The 16,654-nt window shown below is 34.0% G+C and overlaps 1 long non-coding RNA gene across 1 annotated transcript; it reads right to left on the bottom strand.

Moving 5' to 3' along the window:
- Positions 1 to 3,291: 3,291 nt before the first annotated feature.
- On the bottom strand, positions 3,292 to 14,059 carry LOC123546741 (uncharacterized). The gene is made up of 3 exons (XR_006685528.2): positions 13,922 to 14,059; positions 13,525 to 13,596; positions 3,292 to 8,907 (listed from the first exon to the last, which is right to left on the bottom strand). It is a non-coding gene; the product is annotated as an uncharacterized LOC123546741 (long non-coding RNA).
- Positions 14,060 to 16,654: the final 2,595 nt, after the last annotated feature.

Consider the following 16,654-nt stretch of genomic DNA (forward strand, 5'->3'; position numbering starts at 1 on the left):
CAAAATTTGTTCAAATCAGACTCCCGGGATCAAAATTGACCCCGCCCCAGGGGTCACTTGATTTTACATAGGAAAACCTTAAAAAATCTTCTTCCCAAAAAAGCAGAAGCCCTAGAGCTTAGATATTTGACATGTAGCATTGCCTAGTGGACCTCTACTAAAGTTGTTCAAATCATGACCCCCGGAATCAAAATTGACCCCGCCCTAGGGGTCGCTTGATTTTACATATGAAAATCTTCAAAAATTTTCTTAAAATAAACCAGAAGGCCTAGGTCTTAGATATTTGACATGTAGCATTGCCTAGTAGACCTCTACAAAATTGCTTCAAATCATGACCCCCGGGGTCAAATTGGCCCCGCCCCATGGGGTTACTTGATTGTACATAGAAAAATCTTCAATATTTTCTTAAAATAAACCAGAAGGCCTAGAGCTTAGATATTCAACATGTAGCATTGCCTAGTGGACCTCTACAAAATTTGTTCAAATCTTGACCCCCCAGGGTCAAATTGACCCAGCCCCAGGGGTTACTTTATTGTACATAGGGAAATCTTCATAAATTTGCTTAAAATAAACCAGAAGGCCTAGATCTTAGATATTCGATATGTAACATTGCCTAGTCGACTTCTACAAACTTTGTTCAAATCATGACCCCCGGGGTAAAATTGGCCCCGCCCCAGGGGTTACTTGATTGTACATCGGAAAATTTTCCAAAAAATTTCTAAAAATCATCAGTTTGACATTTGAAACATATTACTCTGGTGAGCGATCCAGGGTCATCATGACCCTCTTGTTTAAGATACAGCCTTGAAATTCAGATGACATGTACAGTTTTTCACACTAATCTTAAAACTGACTCTCAGTGCCCATGAATGTAACATACTGACTTACTTTCTAATATTTTAGCATCAGTTTGCCATTTTAAACATGTGGCTCATATTACTCAGGTGAGCGATTCAGGGTCATCATGACCCTCTTGTTGACTTAGAAAATTCTGGTTAAAGTCTTACATGCAAGTTACCATCTCCAAAACTAATGCAGATATTGAATTGAAACTTCACATGTGTCTTCGGGGTTATAAAACTAGTTGATAGCACAAAGTTCCATAACTCTAACCTTAATTTTGGCAAATTATGCCCTTTTGGACTTAGAAAATTCCGGTTAAAGTTTTGCGTGCAAGTACATGCAGCTATTACTAAAAGGCATATAGATTTGAAACTTATTTTTTCTTTTTCTAGCTCAGTTACCAACCTCTCTGGGTCAAGTCCCATAACTCTGACATGTATTTTGGGCAAATTATGCCCCCTTTTGGACTTAGAAAATCCTGGTTAAAGTTTTACATGCAAGTTACTATCTCCAAAACTAATGCAGATATTAAATTGAAACTTAACCTGTGTCTTTGGGGTTACAAAACTATTTGATAGCATCAAGTCCCATAACTCCGACCTGCATTTTAGCCAAATTATGCCCCTTTTTGGAACCAGAAAATCCTGGTTAAAGTTTTGCATGCAAGTACATACAGCTTTTACCAAAAGGCATATAGATTTGAAACTTATTTTTTCTTTTTGTAGATCAATTACCAACCTCATTGGGTCAAGTCCCATAACTCTGATATGTATTTTTGGCAAATTATGCCCCATTTAAAATTTGGACTTAAAAAATTCTGGTTGAACTTTTACATACAAGTTACTATCTCCAAAACTAATGTGGATTTTGAATTGAAACTTCACATGTGCCTTCGGGATTATAAAACTAGTTGATAGCATCAAGTCCCATAACTCTGATATGTATTTTGGTCAAATTATGTCCCCTTTTGAACTTAAAATTCTTTTGATATTTAATACATTTTGGGTAATACTTTCCTGCCTCTGAGACAATATTTCGAACAGTCGAGCTTGGCTGTCTTATGGACAGCTCTTGTTTCCTATATAACTCATATATCAAGTGACCGCTGGGGCGGGGTCTCTTTTCACCCCAGGGACATAATTCGAACAATCTTGTTAGAGATCAGCTAGGCAATGATGCATACAAAATATCAAAGGCATATGCCTTGAACTTGAAGATTTTTTAAAAAAAATCCTGTATATGCCTTTGTAAAACTAGGAAACCCCTTGCAGGGCCTCTTTTCACCACAGGGGAATAAATTGAACAATCTTGGTAGTGGACCACAAGGCAATGCTACATACCAAATATCAAAAGCCTAGGTCTTGTGGTTTCAGACAAGAAGATTTTTAAAGTTTTTTCCTATACAACCATGTGACTCCCCCTGACCGGGGCCATATTTCAGCCTAGAGGGATCATTTGAACAATCTTGGTAGAGGCCCACTATATGATGCTACATACCAAATATCAAAGTCCCAGGCCCTTCTGTTTTTGACATGAAGATTTTCAAAGTTTTGCCCTATATAACTCTATAGAAACAATGTGACCCCCCAAGGCGTGGCCATGTTTGACCCTAGGGGATTAATTTTAACAATCTTAGTAGAGGCCCACTAGATGATGCTACATACCAAATATGAAAGCCTTAGGCCTTGTGGTTTTGGATAAGAAGATTTTTAAAGATTTTCCTTTCGGTTGCCAGGAGAGTTCTGTACAGAATTCAATTCTTTGAATAATTTTTAAGGAAGACCATCCAAGGATCATCCCTGTCAGGTTTCATCAAAATTGGCTTGGTGGTTTAGGAGATGTTGTTTAAAGGAAAGTGTGGACGTATGGACAGACGTACGAACGGACAGATGCTGGACGTTGAGCGATCACAATAGCTCACCCTGAGCCTTTGGCTCAGTTGAGCTAAAAAAAACTTCGAATCTGAAACCTAAAGGTCACAAGCTTAGCTATTTGTTTGTACATGTTACTGGGCATGCATACCCAGTAACTTGTTTTTAGTTATTTCTTATTTTTTTGGACTTAACCATATTATAACTCCATCTGCACTTGATGTATGACCAGCACATGATTCCTTTAGTATTTGAACTTGGTTGCACAGAGGTAAAGGTTGCAGTGACCTTGTGCAGGAAAATGTTTTCCATTACTAATTTTTTTTTATCTTAATCTATTACAAATTAATGTTTTATATGGCAATACAAAATCCCCGTAATAATCCCCTTTACTCAAATTTCACATTGATTTTGTCATTTAAAGAAAACAATGGTGTTGAGTGGGGCATTGTCAGATAATGGTTATTATTACGAGGAGAAATAGTACTTCTTTGCACTGAATACGTATTATTAATAAACTTTGATGGTCAAGATAACATAACAATATAATATATATGACAAATAAAGAAAATCGTAAGAAATTTTGCATCATTTTAATACACTACCAGTATATCAGGCTTTCTTTTTTGCAAAATAATATGATAATTCATAAAGATTATTCATCATTACATGATACCCCTGCTATTGTAGCATCTTTTCTTTGAAAAAAAAAATGCTACCTATAACATTTCTAATCAATATTTAAACAAGAGGGTCATTGACCCTAAAGTGCTCACCTGTGTACAAGGCTTCAAGTGTGTTTGTATAACGGAATGGTACAAGTACAGAGTTAGGTTTCTTCTATGTTAGCCTATATATATATACATTTCACACACATTTTTGAACCTTGGGCAATAATTTGAACAATTACGGTAGACAGTACAACTCTGATATCACACACCAAATATCAAGGCTCTAGCTATTATTGATTCAGAGAAGATTTTCAAAGTTTCTTATATATAAGCCTGTAGTAAGTACATGTCACACAGGGGCGTGGCCATTTTTTATCTTGGGGCAATAATTTGGACAGTTATGGTAGAATCAAACCTTTATATCACATGCCAAATACCAACGCTTTAGAGAAAAAGATTTTTTAAAGTGTGACAGCTGAAAACCTATATTTAACTGAAAAAGACCCATATTTTCAATGAACTGGAACCATTTGAACAATTTTGAAAGAGGGCTACCCAGAGATCATTTGTGTAAAGTTTCATCAAAATCTATTCAGTGATTTCGGAAATGTTGTTTAAAGAAATTGTTGATGAAAAGTAACCACGCTCTCTGGGGGCCATGTTTTTTGACAAATCAGAAAAAAACAACAATATTTGTAGAAGGTCACACAAAGACAATTTGTGTGAAATTATTTTAAAATTGGGTTAATTTTATACAAGAAGATTTTCTAAGTTTCTACTATATACACTAGGGAAAAGTGACCATGCCCCCTTGCGGCCATGTTTTTTGACGAATCCGAATAATTTGGACAATCTTGGTAATGGGTCACACAAGGACCATTAGTGTAAAATTATTTTAAAATCAGCCTAGCAGTTTCACATAAGAAGATTTTCAAAGTTTCCACTTTATACATATAGGGAAAAGTGACCCCACCCTCTGGTGACCATGTTTTTTGACGAATCAAAATAATTTGAATAAAATTGGTAGAGGGTCACACAAGGACCATTTGCATAAAATTATTTTAAAATTGGGGCCAGCAGTTTCACAGAAGACGATTTTTTTAATTTCCACTATAAACATATAGCGAAAAGTGACCACGCCCCCTGGCGGCCATGTTTTTTAAGGAATCGGTATAGTTTCAACAAACTTGGTAGAGGGTGGCGTAAGGACCATTTGTATGAAATTATTTCAAAATCAGACCATCGGTAGGTGGATATGTTGTTTGAAGATTTTTCTATTTTTTAGCTCTGGCGGCCCTTATGTGCAACCAAACAGAACCGTTTGAACAATTTTGGTAGGAGATCATGCAAGGAACATCCAACCAAAGTTTCACTAAAATCATTTCAGTGGTTTTGGAGGAGATGTTTAAACACAACTGTTGATGACGGACAGGCGAACCTGACGGCCGGACACAGCGTGATCACAATAGCTCACCGTGAGCACTTTGTGCTCAGGTGAGCTAAAAAATACTAGACAAATTTCAATGACTTTTGGATATATTAGTAATGTCATTATAAAATCGAGGGCTGATCTAGAAGTAATGTCACCGGTGTCACAAAAATGTGTATGTTTCAATGAAAACAACGTAACTTCATACACAATAACCTTAATCTAACAAGATTTAGCAAAATATGTTTACCACATTGGGAAACCAGGGCAGGAAAAAGCATATTTCAAAAATACCTCTCATGAAAACCTAAAATTAAGCACTTTATGAACTTAAATAATGTAAACTCCAGATTGTTTCCATGGAAACATATCTCGCACAACTTAAGACAGACATTATTAAATGCGGCAAATAAAGGGCCATAACTCTAGTGAAAATCATTAAACCATAAGATTCCAATGATATATACAACTAGGTTTGACACTGATCACTTATGTGAAGTTGGGTTAATTTTAATCAGTGGTATATAAAGAAAATCAGCACAGATAACATAGAATTTGACAAATCAAGGGTCATTACTCTGCTGTATTTTATTAAACCAGAGCATGCCGATGATCTGCACAACTATGCTTCCCAATGATGACTTGTGAGGTATAGTGAAATTCACCCAAAATGGTATTTGGCATGCAGTGTAAACACTGTAAACTACGACATAATTAAGGGCCATTACTCCCCTGAAAATCACTACACTAGGACATGCCTATGATATGCATAACAGTTACTAGGCTTGCCACTGATAACTGCAGTAAGGTTTGTTGGGAGTCTGCCTAATGGTGTAAGAGTAGCTATAATATAATAAAATCTGACAAATAAATGGCCATATCCCCACTGAAAATCACTGAAACAGAATGCCAATGATATGCACAACTAAGCCTGGCAATGAATACTTTGATGAAGTTTGGTGTTATTCCACCTACTGTTATCTGAGCAGTTGCACAGACAAGGTAAACTACAACAAATCAAGGGCCATAACTCCAATAAAAACCACTGAACCAGAACATGACAAATATATGCAGAATTAGGCTTTGCAACGATCACTCCTGTAAGTTTTGGTGGAAATCCACCCACTAATATACCAGAAATGGTCAAAACATCATAAAATGTCATAACTGCATTGAAAATCACTGAACCAAAACATTCTGAAAAAATGGATCACATCACTTGGCAATGATCATTTTCGTGAAATTGGGTGTAAATCGTAATTTTTGTGTTGAAAACATAATGATCAGATGTTTAAAGTTTTCAACAAATACATTTAATACTTGAACAAAATCTGATGAACCACCTTGATATACAGACATGATACTTGAATCATTAGAATTGCATGTTTTTTTTTTTCAAACTTTTAAAGGCTAATTAATATGAGCCGCGCCATGAGAAAACCAACAGAGTGGCTTTGCGACCAGCATGGATCCAGACCAGTCTTTGCATCTGCACAGGCTGGTCAGGATCCATCTGTGCAGTCTGGTCAGGATCCATGCTGTTCACTTTCAAAGCCTATTGCAATTAGAAAAACCGTTAGTGAACAGCATGGATCCTGACCAGACTGCGTGGATGCGCAGGCTGGTCTGGATCCATGCTGGTCGCAAAGCCACTATGTTGGTTTTCTCATGGCGTGGCTCGATTATGTTCTAAAGGTAAAAGCTATATTATTTTTCTACACTCCTGTAAGAAAAGCTTTTTCAAATTTCTACCATACTACATCTGAATGACTTAATTCCAAAACATTTCTTTGGAAAACTGAATCAAACAATATAATATTACATATCATTTTTTTTCTTGAATGAATGAAGTCTAGTATATGGAAGGTGCTTTTTTCATTTAACAAAATTTAGTAAGATAGGTATAACACTGAATGGTGAAATATTAGGTGATAACTTGGTACATGCATACAAGCGAAAATTAGTGAGTAATTTTTGACAACTAGCATGTCCTGCTAAGTGATTTTTGAAATGTCATCATAAAAGTTAATATCGACATCTATATTACACTATCATGTATAGATTAAAACTAATTGCTTTATACATGTTTTTAGCTGAAATGCACTTGGCCCCCTGTTCACAAAACATTTTCAGTCTCAGCTAAGTTTGATAATGAAACTTTATTTGTCATTTATATCTAAATAGCATGTTTAACACTAAATTTTAAGTTAATAACTATTTTCAAGTGGCTATTCAGTATTGATGGTTAGTCTCCGTTGGAATTTAACCTTGAGGTTTTTGTAAAATTGATATTAAAAATTCAAACACCGGGCCTGACCTTCAGTATGTGAAATAGACATAAACATCTTAAATGTAAGTGCCCCAGAAAGGCTTCCAGTGAACCAGATTTTTGCAGAGTTTTATATACATTAATGATTCATAATTAATCGTTATAAGCTTAAAGGTATACTAGATTCTACACCCAAATTTCATATATGAAAATACGAACAATTTCTGTATAATTATAGTTTATGAAAACATGAAATTTATATCTATAGGTTTACATTACCATGCATTTAAAGGTTTAAAATAATACATACATAATACATTTATAATTAAATACAGTATAAATGACCAACAGAAGCTGAAAGTTTTTTTTAACAACTGGCTATCACTGCATGACACTTAAAACATTTTATTGAACAATAGACCTTTAAACACATTCATATGTATTTTAACTAACTGGCAAAAAAGTGATAGTAAAAACTGACAGTGGATATAATGCAATGAAGACTATATCTGTTAATTTACAACCCAAATCTATGAACACAACATCAAAGGAAAAAAATCACCGGAAAAATACTTATATAATCAAATGCAATAAAGTTGAATTCATTACAAAAAGAGAAATAAACAGTAACTATGCACAACTGAAAATGGTTCACCTGAATTTAACTTGCATAAAAAATATGCAAAAATCAAAAATGTACTGACTCAATGTTTATTGCACTTTTGATTATGGCTTATTAGATACCAGTATGGAAAGAGGAGGACATTTCATAAAGTAAATGACTATTATAAAAATATTCAGTCGATTTCAAATACATCTGAAATATACAATATCCTACCAAAATGAAAATATATCTGCTTCATTGCTTGCATTCGAAAAGGACAGCAAGACCACATGCCTAATTAATTAATATGAATTGCTGAAAACAAAACTGTACAAATTAAGAAATATTTAGTTTTATGCAAATCGAGAAAAAAATGCTTACCAGAACTATGCAGTATCAACAAAGCAAATCTATAGTTAAACCAAAATAGTTAACGCAGTGAAAATTAAACATAGAATTTCTTTTAGAAAAAAGTTCCTGCTTCATTATAATGCCTCTTTAACCCTTACCCTGCTATATTTCTATAATGGACTGGTCCGTCTTTTAATTTGGACAGTACCACTTATTATTCAAAGGGGTTTTCACTGAAAATTTACTGACTGAATAGCGAACAGTGCAGACCATGATCAGACTGCACGGATGTCGCAAAGGCAGAATAACTTGCCGCTAGCAGGCTAAAGGTTAAGAAAGGAATGTCAGAAACTATTACTGAAGTACTGTAGCACAAATCTGTATTCCTAGCACAAACAAAAAGCAACTCTCACAGAGAGGATAATATAATAAAATAAAACAAACTTGTACAAACAATGTATGAACATATATATCAATAGGAATCTAAATTTTCAGACTTAACATATAAATATAAATGCATGAACACATACCCATACGTTAATCAAATCAATTCAGATTATAGAAATAACGGCAAATAGCTAAGTATAAAATATCACATACCAATAGTACAACAACACTGTATTTCATTTATACACATAATTATATCCATTTACAGACTAGCTATCAATCAAGTTTGTTAAACCAAATGCATTTCTACAAAGTGTGCTCTGTTCTTGAACACAGAACCCCAGGCTTGTGTCTGCCTCTGTAGCTGTGACTGGTTGTGTGAGGCAGTTGTCCATGATGGAGTGGAAGTAGTATGAGGTAAGTTGTGGTGAACACCCGACGAATTTTCGCCATAACCGAAGTTGTATCTTCTATCCTGAGGTCTAACTCTAAAAGGAAAAAAAGCTGGCTGCATTTAAAGTGATGTCACAACAGCTCAGTGTACTACTGGTTTAATTATCAACTTTAAAGATTTTTTTTTTTAAATTGTACAATCAAGTAAAAGTAATCATTAATGCCAGAACTACCGGTAGATGCCCATGGGCAACATGTCGAACCTGCCCTTTGACTCCTAACTGTGACCTTGACCTTTCGGATAAAGTCTGTCTCATTGAGGTAAACATACATGCCAAATATTAACGAGATCCTTCAATGCATGTCAAATTTATGGGCTGGAAAAGATCTGAAATGACCTTGACCTCCAACTGTGACCTTGACCTTTGAGATAGGAACCTGGGGTTTGCACATGACATTCCATCTCACTGAGGTTAACATTCATGCCAAATATAAATGAGATTGCTCTATGCATGTGAAAGTTATGGTCCAGACAAACAAATCGGGACGGGCACATGCACGTACATACACCGAAGTGACCGAACTGCCATTTCACACTGGCCATAGCTTTATCAGATCAAGTGGTTCCAACGTTGTTTGAGCGGTGAATTTTACGCCGATCAGATGGAGAAATATGGCCGATACTACAAATTTCCGGAATTGTAAGTATGATTTAAAGGAATTTCTACCCGTTAAATAACGAATCAAATGAAAACGATGGGTGCGCCTGAAGCGCAAATGTGTCTATATTTTAGCAAATGTGTCTATTTAGCTGAGATTTGTGCCGTTTATTCAAACACTTCTGTACAGTCCGGCGGGGGAAGGTGATTTTTGACAGTTTTTGACAATATCGCCTCAAATTTAGTGTTTTTCGGGAGCAAGTAACTGTTAAAACACTTTTTATGTAAAGGGCTACCTCTTAAAACAAGGCGTGTGCATTTTCATAGAATTATTCAGGGTTGTTTCTGAACAATCGGCCGAAAACCTAATGCAACGCCTTTTCGAGTGGGTCGCTATGCAACGCAATCAAGTGGATACCATTCTGTGTCTTACTTGCGAAGTCTTATCCGTCTTAAAAACAGTCATTATTTTCAAAGCCTAACAATGAATAAATTAATTTGGAGAGTTTTATATCATTATAATGATCCCGCCATTTCTAATATATTGTACTTTTTTATGCTCACTTAACATTTAACATATTTTTGCGGACATTGTCAAAAAACATCAACACATTTATAAACATAAAGCAAGGATGAACATCAAACAATATCATTAAGTGAATAATAGTATTAGTTCGTTAAAACAAGAACCAGTTCACGGATATTTTTCTCCTCCACGAATGATACTGAACAGCATGCCGAAATCGGGTTGACTCTTTAAATCAGTATAATTACAGTTGGTTACTTTTAATCCCTTAAAACCAGTACATTGCGATTTCATTACTGATTTGTTGTGCATTTAAGCTGTTCATACAAAATAAATAAAGCTTGGTCCATGATAAAATTATTGATCAGTTGTTTGTTTATATTTTCATTCATATTCTTGGTGAAACGTTCATTTATTTTCAGAGAGATAAATCACAGAGACCGTTAAAATTGGCCAGGGAAAAGGCAAGAATTTATTTGTCCTCCATAAAACAGAAACTATGTAATAAAACTCTGTGGTCGCCGTTTAAAAATGAAATTACAAATGAAATACAGACACCAATGAAAAAAAAGTTTTGTTGGAGAAATGGTACAACTGTAACACGTCTCTCTTAGTATTGCTAGTCCGTTTATTTTCTTTCATTGGTGTCTGTATTTCATTTGTACATTTATACATTGATACCATACCCATTAAAATCCGTTCACTTTTAGCTGTGTCTATCCCTCGCTAACATTGCCTACTCGTGTATACTAATACAAAAATGTTTGGAAGAACGTCAGCGTACGCCGTTGAAATACGGTCCTATATTAAGAATCGTTGTATTCTTGGCATAGGGTGTAAAGACATTTTTGATGATATATGTTCTGTTTATGGGCATAATGAAATATCTTTTTCGACAGTTATTCGTTGGTTTCAGAAATTCAAATGTGGGTTAGTTTCAACAGAAGATGAACCACATGGCCGTCGGCCGAAAACAGCAACGTCTGCCAAGATGGTTGCTAGAGTGAACGAAATAGTTGCTACTGGTGCAAGATACACCGCTAGGCAAATAGCTAGTATGGTTGGCATCTCATAAGAGCAGCTCATACAATTCTGAAACGTAATTTGAAAATGAGAAAGATTCTCCATCTGTTGACAGATGAGCAGAAAAAGGCACGCGTGCAATGCACAAACTTGTTGCTTAAACAGTTTCAAAATTACAATGCACGATCTTTCGCAAATGTCGTCACTGGTGACAAGACATGGGTTCACTTTTTCGAGCCCAAACGAAAGATTCAGAACAAAATATGGGCAACAAAGTCTGGCAAAAGACCGTGCATTGCAAAGCGGACCATGAGTGTCAAGAAGGTAATGTATGCCATATTCTTCACAACTCTGGGTCCTGCCATTCAGATTGCTGTACCTAAAGGCAAATCCGTAAATTCGAAGTTTAACAAGACTAAAGTTTTTCGAAAACTGAAGAAATATTTCAAAACTCGAAGACCCGCAACTGGTTTGGCCAATGTCAGATTGCTACATGAAAATGCGTCATCGCACAAGGCGTCTATTGTACAAGACTTTCTGAAGCAGGAAAAGGTTGTTGTGCTCCCTTCATCACCCTCCTTATTCGCCTGACCTTGCCCCGTGTGACTTCTTTTTGTTCCTGAGGCTCAAGACTACCTTTCTGGTCGAAAACTTGTGCAGCGCAAACACCTCGGTTCTGCAATATTCCAGTGTCTTCATAGTATACCTAGAAAATACTATGAAAAAGGCTTCAAAGATTGGATTAGAAGACAGAAATTTTGCAAATCTGTTGGAGGTGAATACTTCCAGGGGACCAAATAAAATTTTCATTGAAATCTATCAAGGATACAATTTTATGTGCTCAGATGCATTCATATTTGAACAATCCTCATAAAGAGTCAACCCGCTTTTGGCATGCTGTTCAGTACCATTCGTGGAGGAGATAAATGTCCTTGAACTGGTTCTTGTTTTTACAAATATTACTATTATTTACTTAATGATATTGTTCGATGTTCACCCTTGCTTTATGTTTTTGTGTTGATGTTTTTGACAATGTCCGCAAAAATATGTTAAATGTTAAGCGAGCATAAAATGTATTATATATATTTAGTACAAGATATTAGAAATGGCGGGATCATTATAATGATATAAAACTCACTAAATTTATTCATTGTTAGGCTTTAATTAATGTTGTTAAGACGGATAAGACTTCGCAAGTAAGACACAGAACGGTATCCACTTGATTGCGTTGCATAGCGACCCACTCGAAACGGCGTTGCATTAGGTTTTCGGCCGATTGTTCAGAAACAACCCTGAATAATTCTATGAAAATAAACACGCTTTGTTTTAAGAGGTAGCCCTTTACATAAAAAGTGTTTTAACAGTTACTTGCTCCCGATAAACACTATATTTGAGACGATATTGTCAAAAACTGTCAAAAATCTCCTTCCCCCGCCGAACTGTACAGAAGTGTTTGAATAAACGGCACAAATCTCAGTTAAATAGACACATGTGCTAAAATATAGACACATTTGCGCTTCAGGTGCACCCATCGGTTTCATTTGATTCGTTATTTAACGGGTAGAAATTCTTTTAAATCATACTTACAATACCGGAAATTTGTAGTATCGGCCATATTTCTCCATCTGATCGGCGTAAAATTCACCGCTCAAACAACGTTGGAACCACTTGATCTGATAAAGCTATGGCCAGTGTGCATTTGGACAACTATGTCTTCGCTTCTGCAAGCGGGCTCGACAATAAAGTGTTGTGCACAGCAAAAAGAAGAGGATCATATACACTATTTACTATGTTACTTAATCTGAAGCATGTTAAGGCAGTACAAATATATTTATTAGACACTGTTTTTCTACTTAATTATATCTTGGGATATAAAGTATACAGAATCTAAAGGCAGATATCACTGGCATATTTCATTACCTCTTGTGAACAGACTTATCTATTGGGTGCGAGGGGTGTTGCATATTTCATTACCTCTCATAATTATTAAAAAGAACTGATCAAAACAAGTCTGATATTGTCACATGATTGTAATGAATGCTTCCAAAGGGTTCTTTTACTGACGATATATTATTTATCACAACAGCAGTCTTAAAGTGGCATATACATGTAGCGACCGCAAAAAGTCTACGAGGGGTGTTGCACAATGAACAAACTCGACTAAACCACATAGTTATAATATTGCTTGGTTGTATGTTTCCTCTGTGAGAGTTGTTTGAGGGCTGTATAAAGTAGCCTTGAACCCGGACTCAGTGTTATTATATTTTTCAGTCCTTTGGGATCATGGAGAATATTCATTATTACACAAACAGAATTTTACTTAAACCAGTCCTTGGCAGATTTTCAAGGATGTAAATTGTTGCACATTAACTCCATCAAACGGATGCTTTGTATGCTCCAAGGGATATATATCTTTTTACAAATTTTATTCTCTGGGTGTATAATAGCATTTATAATTTTATTTCTGAAGAACAAAAAAATGCTTCTTTTCTACTCACTGACAGCTGTGTTTGTCATTTTCACTCCTTTTATCTTTCACCATCTTGCTTCTTACTCCAGAACAAATCAACCTATCAATAATAATTTAATACTGTATTTAATATCCTACTGAGACTCTTTATCAAAACACAATTTCAATTTCGTTAATTAGCTTCGGGCATGTAATCTAATCAATGACATACACGTAAACGTTTGTTCTGACGTTACAATAGTTTAATATACGTCTGTATCCGCGTGCAAATGTCAATCAAATTACGAGTTGCAATGCACGTACAGATCTATACGTTTCCAAAGACATGAATGTGGTAGAATTTCAATAAAGATTTAATTATAGATTTTTATGGATCATAAGAAAATGTACACATACATATACGAACAACATGAACAACTTCTTACCTTCAATATTCCTGAACACGCTTAATTATGTTTTATTTTCTTTCTTTCAGTTGTACCAGCTGTACATCTCTACATGTATACATACAGTTTAGATTGGTTTCTCGATTTGTAACTTTCAGTTAGAGAGTGGTAAAACAACATTTTGAAATTGAAACACAGTCTATCTATTTTTACACCAATCTGACCTATTTGCATCATGCGTACAGTTGGTGATTCCCACATTGCACAATCAGACCGTAACCACTGGGTTATAGGTCAATATCAAGTACGTTTAACCAAAGAGCTATAAAAATGTATTTTATAGTTCTTTGGTTTAACTAGGTCAACAATGAAAGCTTACATTCATTATTTGTTCGAGCCCTATATGAAATGTGCAAAAAAGTTTTGTTGTTTTTAATATTGAAATTTTGAAATTACTGCCTTTTATTAAAACATAATATTAAATCATTACTGTACCTACCCTGGGGTGTCAGACGTTTCACCCCCAAGACTGTTCCTCCCAAGACTTTTCCTCCCATGACTTTTCACCCCCAATTTGGGAGTGAAAAGTCTGGTGTTTTATAGCATATGAAGACTTTTCACCCCCAAATTGTTTTTATAAGTAAATATGATTATAATGTTATTGGGGAGTAATGTATAATCATAAATAACTGACTAAATACATAATTATGATTTAATACATTTAAAAAAGATATTTTATTATTTTCTATGTTATTTGTTAGTAGAGATGACCAAAAAAACTTTAAAAATAAGTAATTTACAAACTTACCTTTTAATCCATTTGTTTATTCAATGATTGAAATTGTGATTTTAATGATAAAAGGTACTTTTGATAATAATTGAAAAAACTAAAATTGTTAAATCCCTTTGTTTGATGTTCAGTGATTGAAAAAATAAAAGTACTTTTGATAATAATAACTACAAAGTAAAATATTTTTTTTGTGTTAACATTAGTTTTGTTTTTCAAGATTTGAAAGTTTGTCTGTCTTTTAAACTTCTTAAACCCACAAAATATACATGATACATTTTTTTCGTTGGTTAAGATAAATTGTGAATGTTAGTTATTTTTCTAAATGAAAAAATGAACTGAATTAAAGCAAGGTGAGATACAAGAAATGTTTCATTATTTTGGATTCTTAATAGGTGTTGTAATTTAATCAACACCTTTTGATTGACATAAATAGTCAATATTTCAAAATCTTCAAAGGTGTTGTGATTTAATCAAAACCTTTTGATTGACAAGAAAGAGTTGGGAAAGTAACTCATTAATTTTGTTCAAATGATAGCACATAATTTATTCTCATAAAATCTGTCCATTCAGTTCATAGTCAATAACAAGATTCTAGTATAAAGTATGAACAGTGTTAACTTGTGGCATCGAAAAACATAAATTGCTATTAAATATTTTACACCTGATAGTATAGAAATATATAAAAACAATTGTATTTGCAAATTTTATACAATAAATTATCAATGGTAAAAAATTTGATTGAATTAAAAATGACCCATATGTTCATTTTTTTTAATATATTGTGAGAAAATAAGGATATATTACTTGCTTAGTACTGTGCATTTTTTATAACTGAATGTAAATTAATAAAAGAAATGTTATTACATGTGGTGATTTTTACGTCATCAGTGTGTATCTTTTTTATTCATTTTTATTTGTTTATGCTGCGCTGTGTAGTTATGACCGTTTCTGGTCAAACTAATCAAACGTAGGCCCAGCGAAATTAAAACTCAAATGCAAGTTGAAGCCTGGATAGATTCCGTAATATTGAAATGTATTATGTATAATATGGGGCCTTTATTCAAGGCCCAAAATGTTATTTTGGAGCATGTCTTGGTATTGGTGGAGTTGTTTAAATTTTGCAATGTATTGCCATAATTATACCATGCTTTTTTCTACTTTGCCAAATGTTTTATAAAGAATGTAATATTTCGTAAATTTATTTGTTAAAGTCATCTAAGAGGAGACCCGCAGTTCCATTCCTGACTTACACACAAACTATCCAAGGTCAAGGTCGCAACTTCTCATGAACTACACCTAAACTACTTTTTATTCCAATAATAATAAAAATGTTTAAAACTAATTAAAACTTTAAAAACTTAATTAAAAAAAAAATCTATTTACGTCCGATACTTGTCCATGCTCAGGTTATTTAGTGACTACACACTATGCCTATTATTTTTGCCAAATCGATAAGTGAGTTTCTCTGTATACGTTTACTGTTCTGATTATACTTATCAATCCTGCATTACTCTATGTTTTTAAATTGATGACATTATGTCATCAAATATTTTTTTTTTTTTTTTTTTGCATTTTCTAGCCGAGAGATTAAAATAAATGATCATAGCAATTTCAATTTATTTACTTTAAAAAAACATAAATTTGCTATTTACGATCGCGCTGTATGAAATTATTACTGTGTATCTGTTCATATTACTTTTTTATATGGATATATTACTAGCTTAGAGGTTATGTTTATCAAATTATCACTGAATGTAAGTAATTAAAAGAAAAGTCTCTGAAGAAAAAAGTGATAAGTATAATTTTGTTTGTTTTTGATTTCCATAACATCGGTCAAGTATAATAAACTATAGGTAAGCAAGTTAAATAAACTAAGTAATAAAAAGAAGTTAATCCATTTTTATTTTAACACTTGTCTATCAAAAGGTGTTGATTAAATCACAACACCTTTGAATTTTTTAAAATATTGACTATTTATGTCA

The sequence above is a fragment of the Mercenaria mercenaria genome, chromosome 9 (genome assembly GCF_021730395.1).
Source record: "Mercenaria mercenaria strain notata chromosome 9, MADL_Memer_1, whole genome shotgun sequence".
Lineage (NCBI taxonomy): Eukaryota > Metazoa > Mollusca > Bivalvia > Venerida > Veneridae > Mercenaria > Mercenaria mercenaria.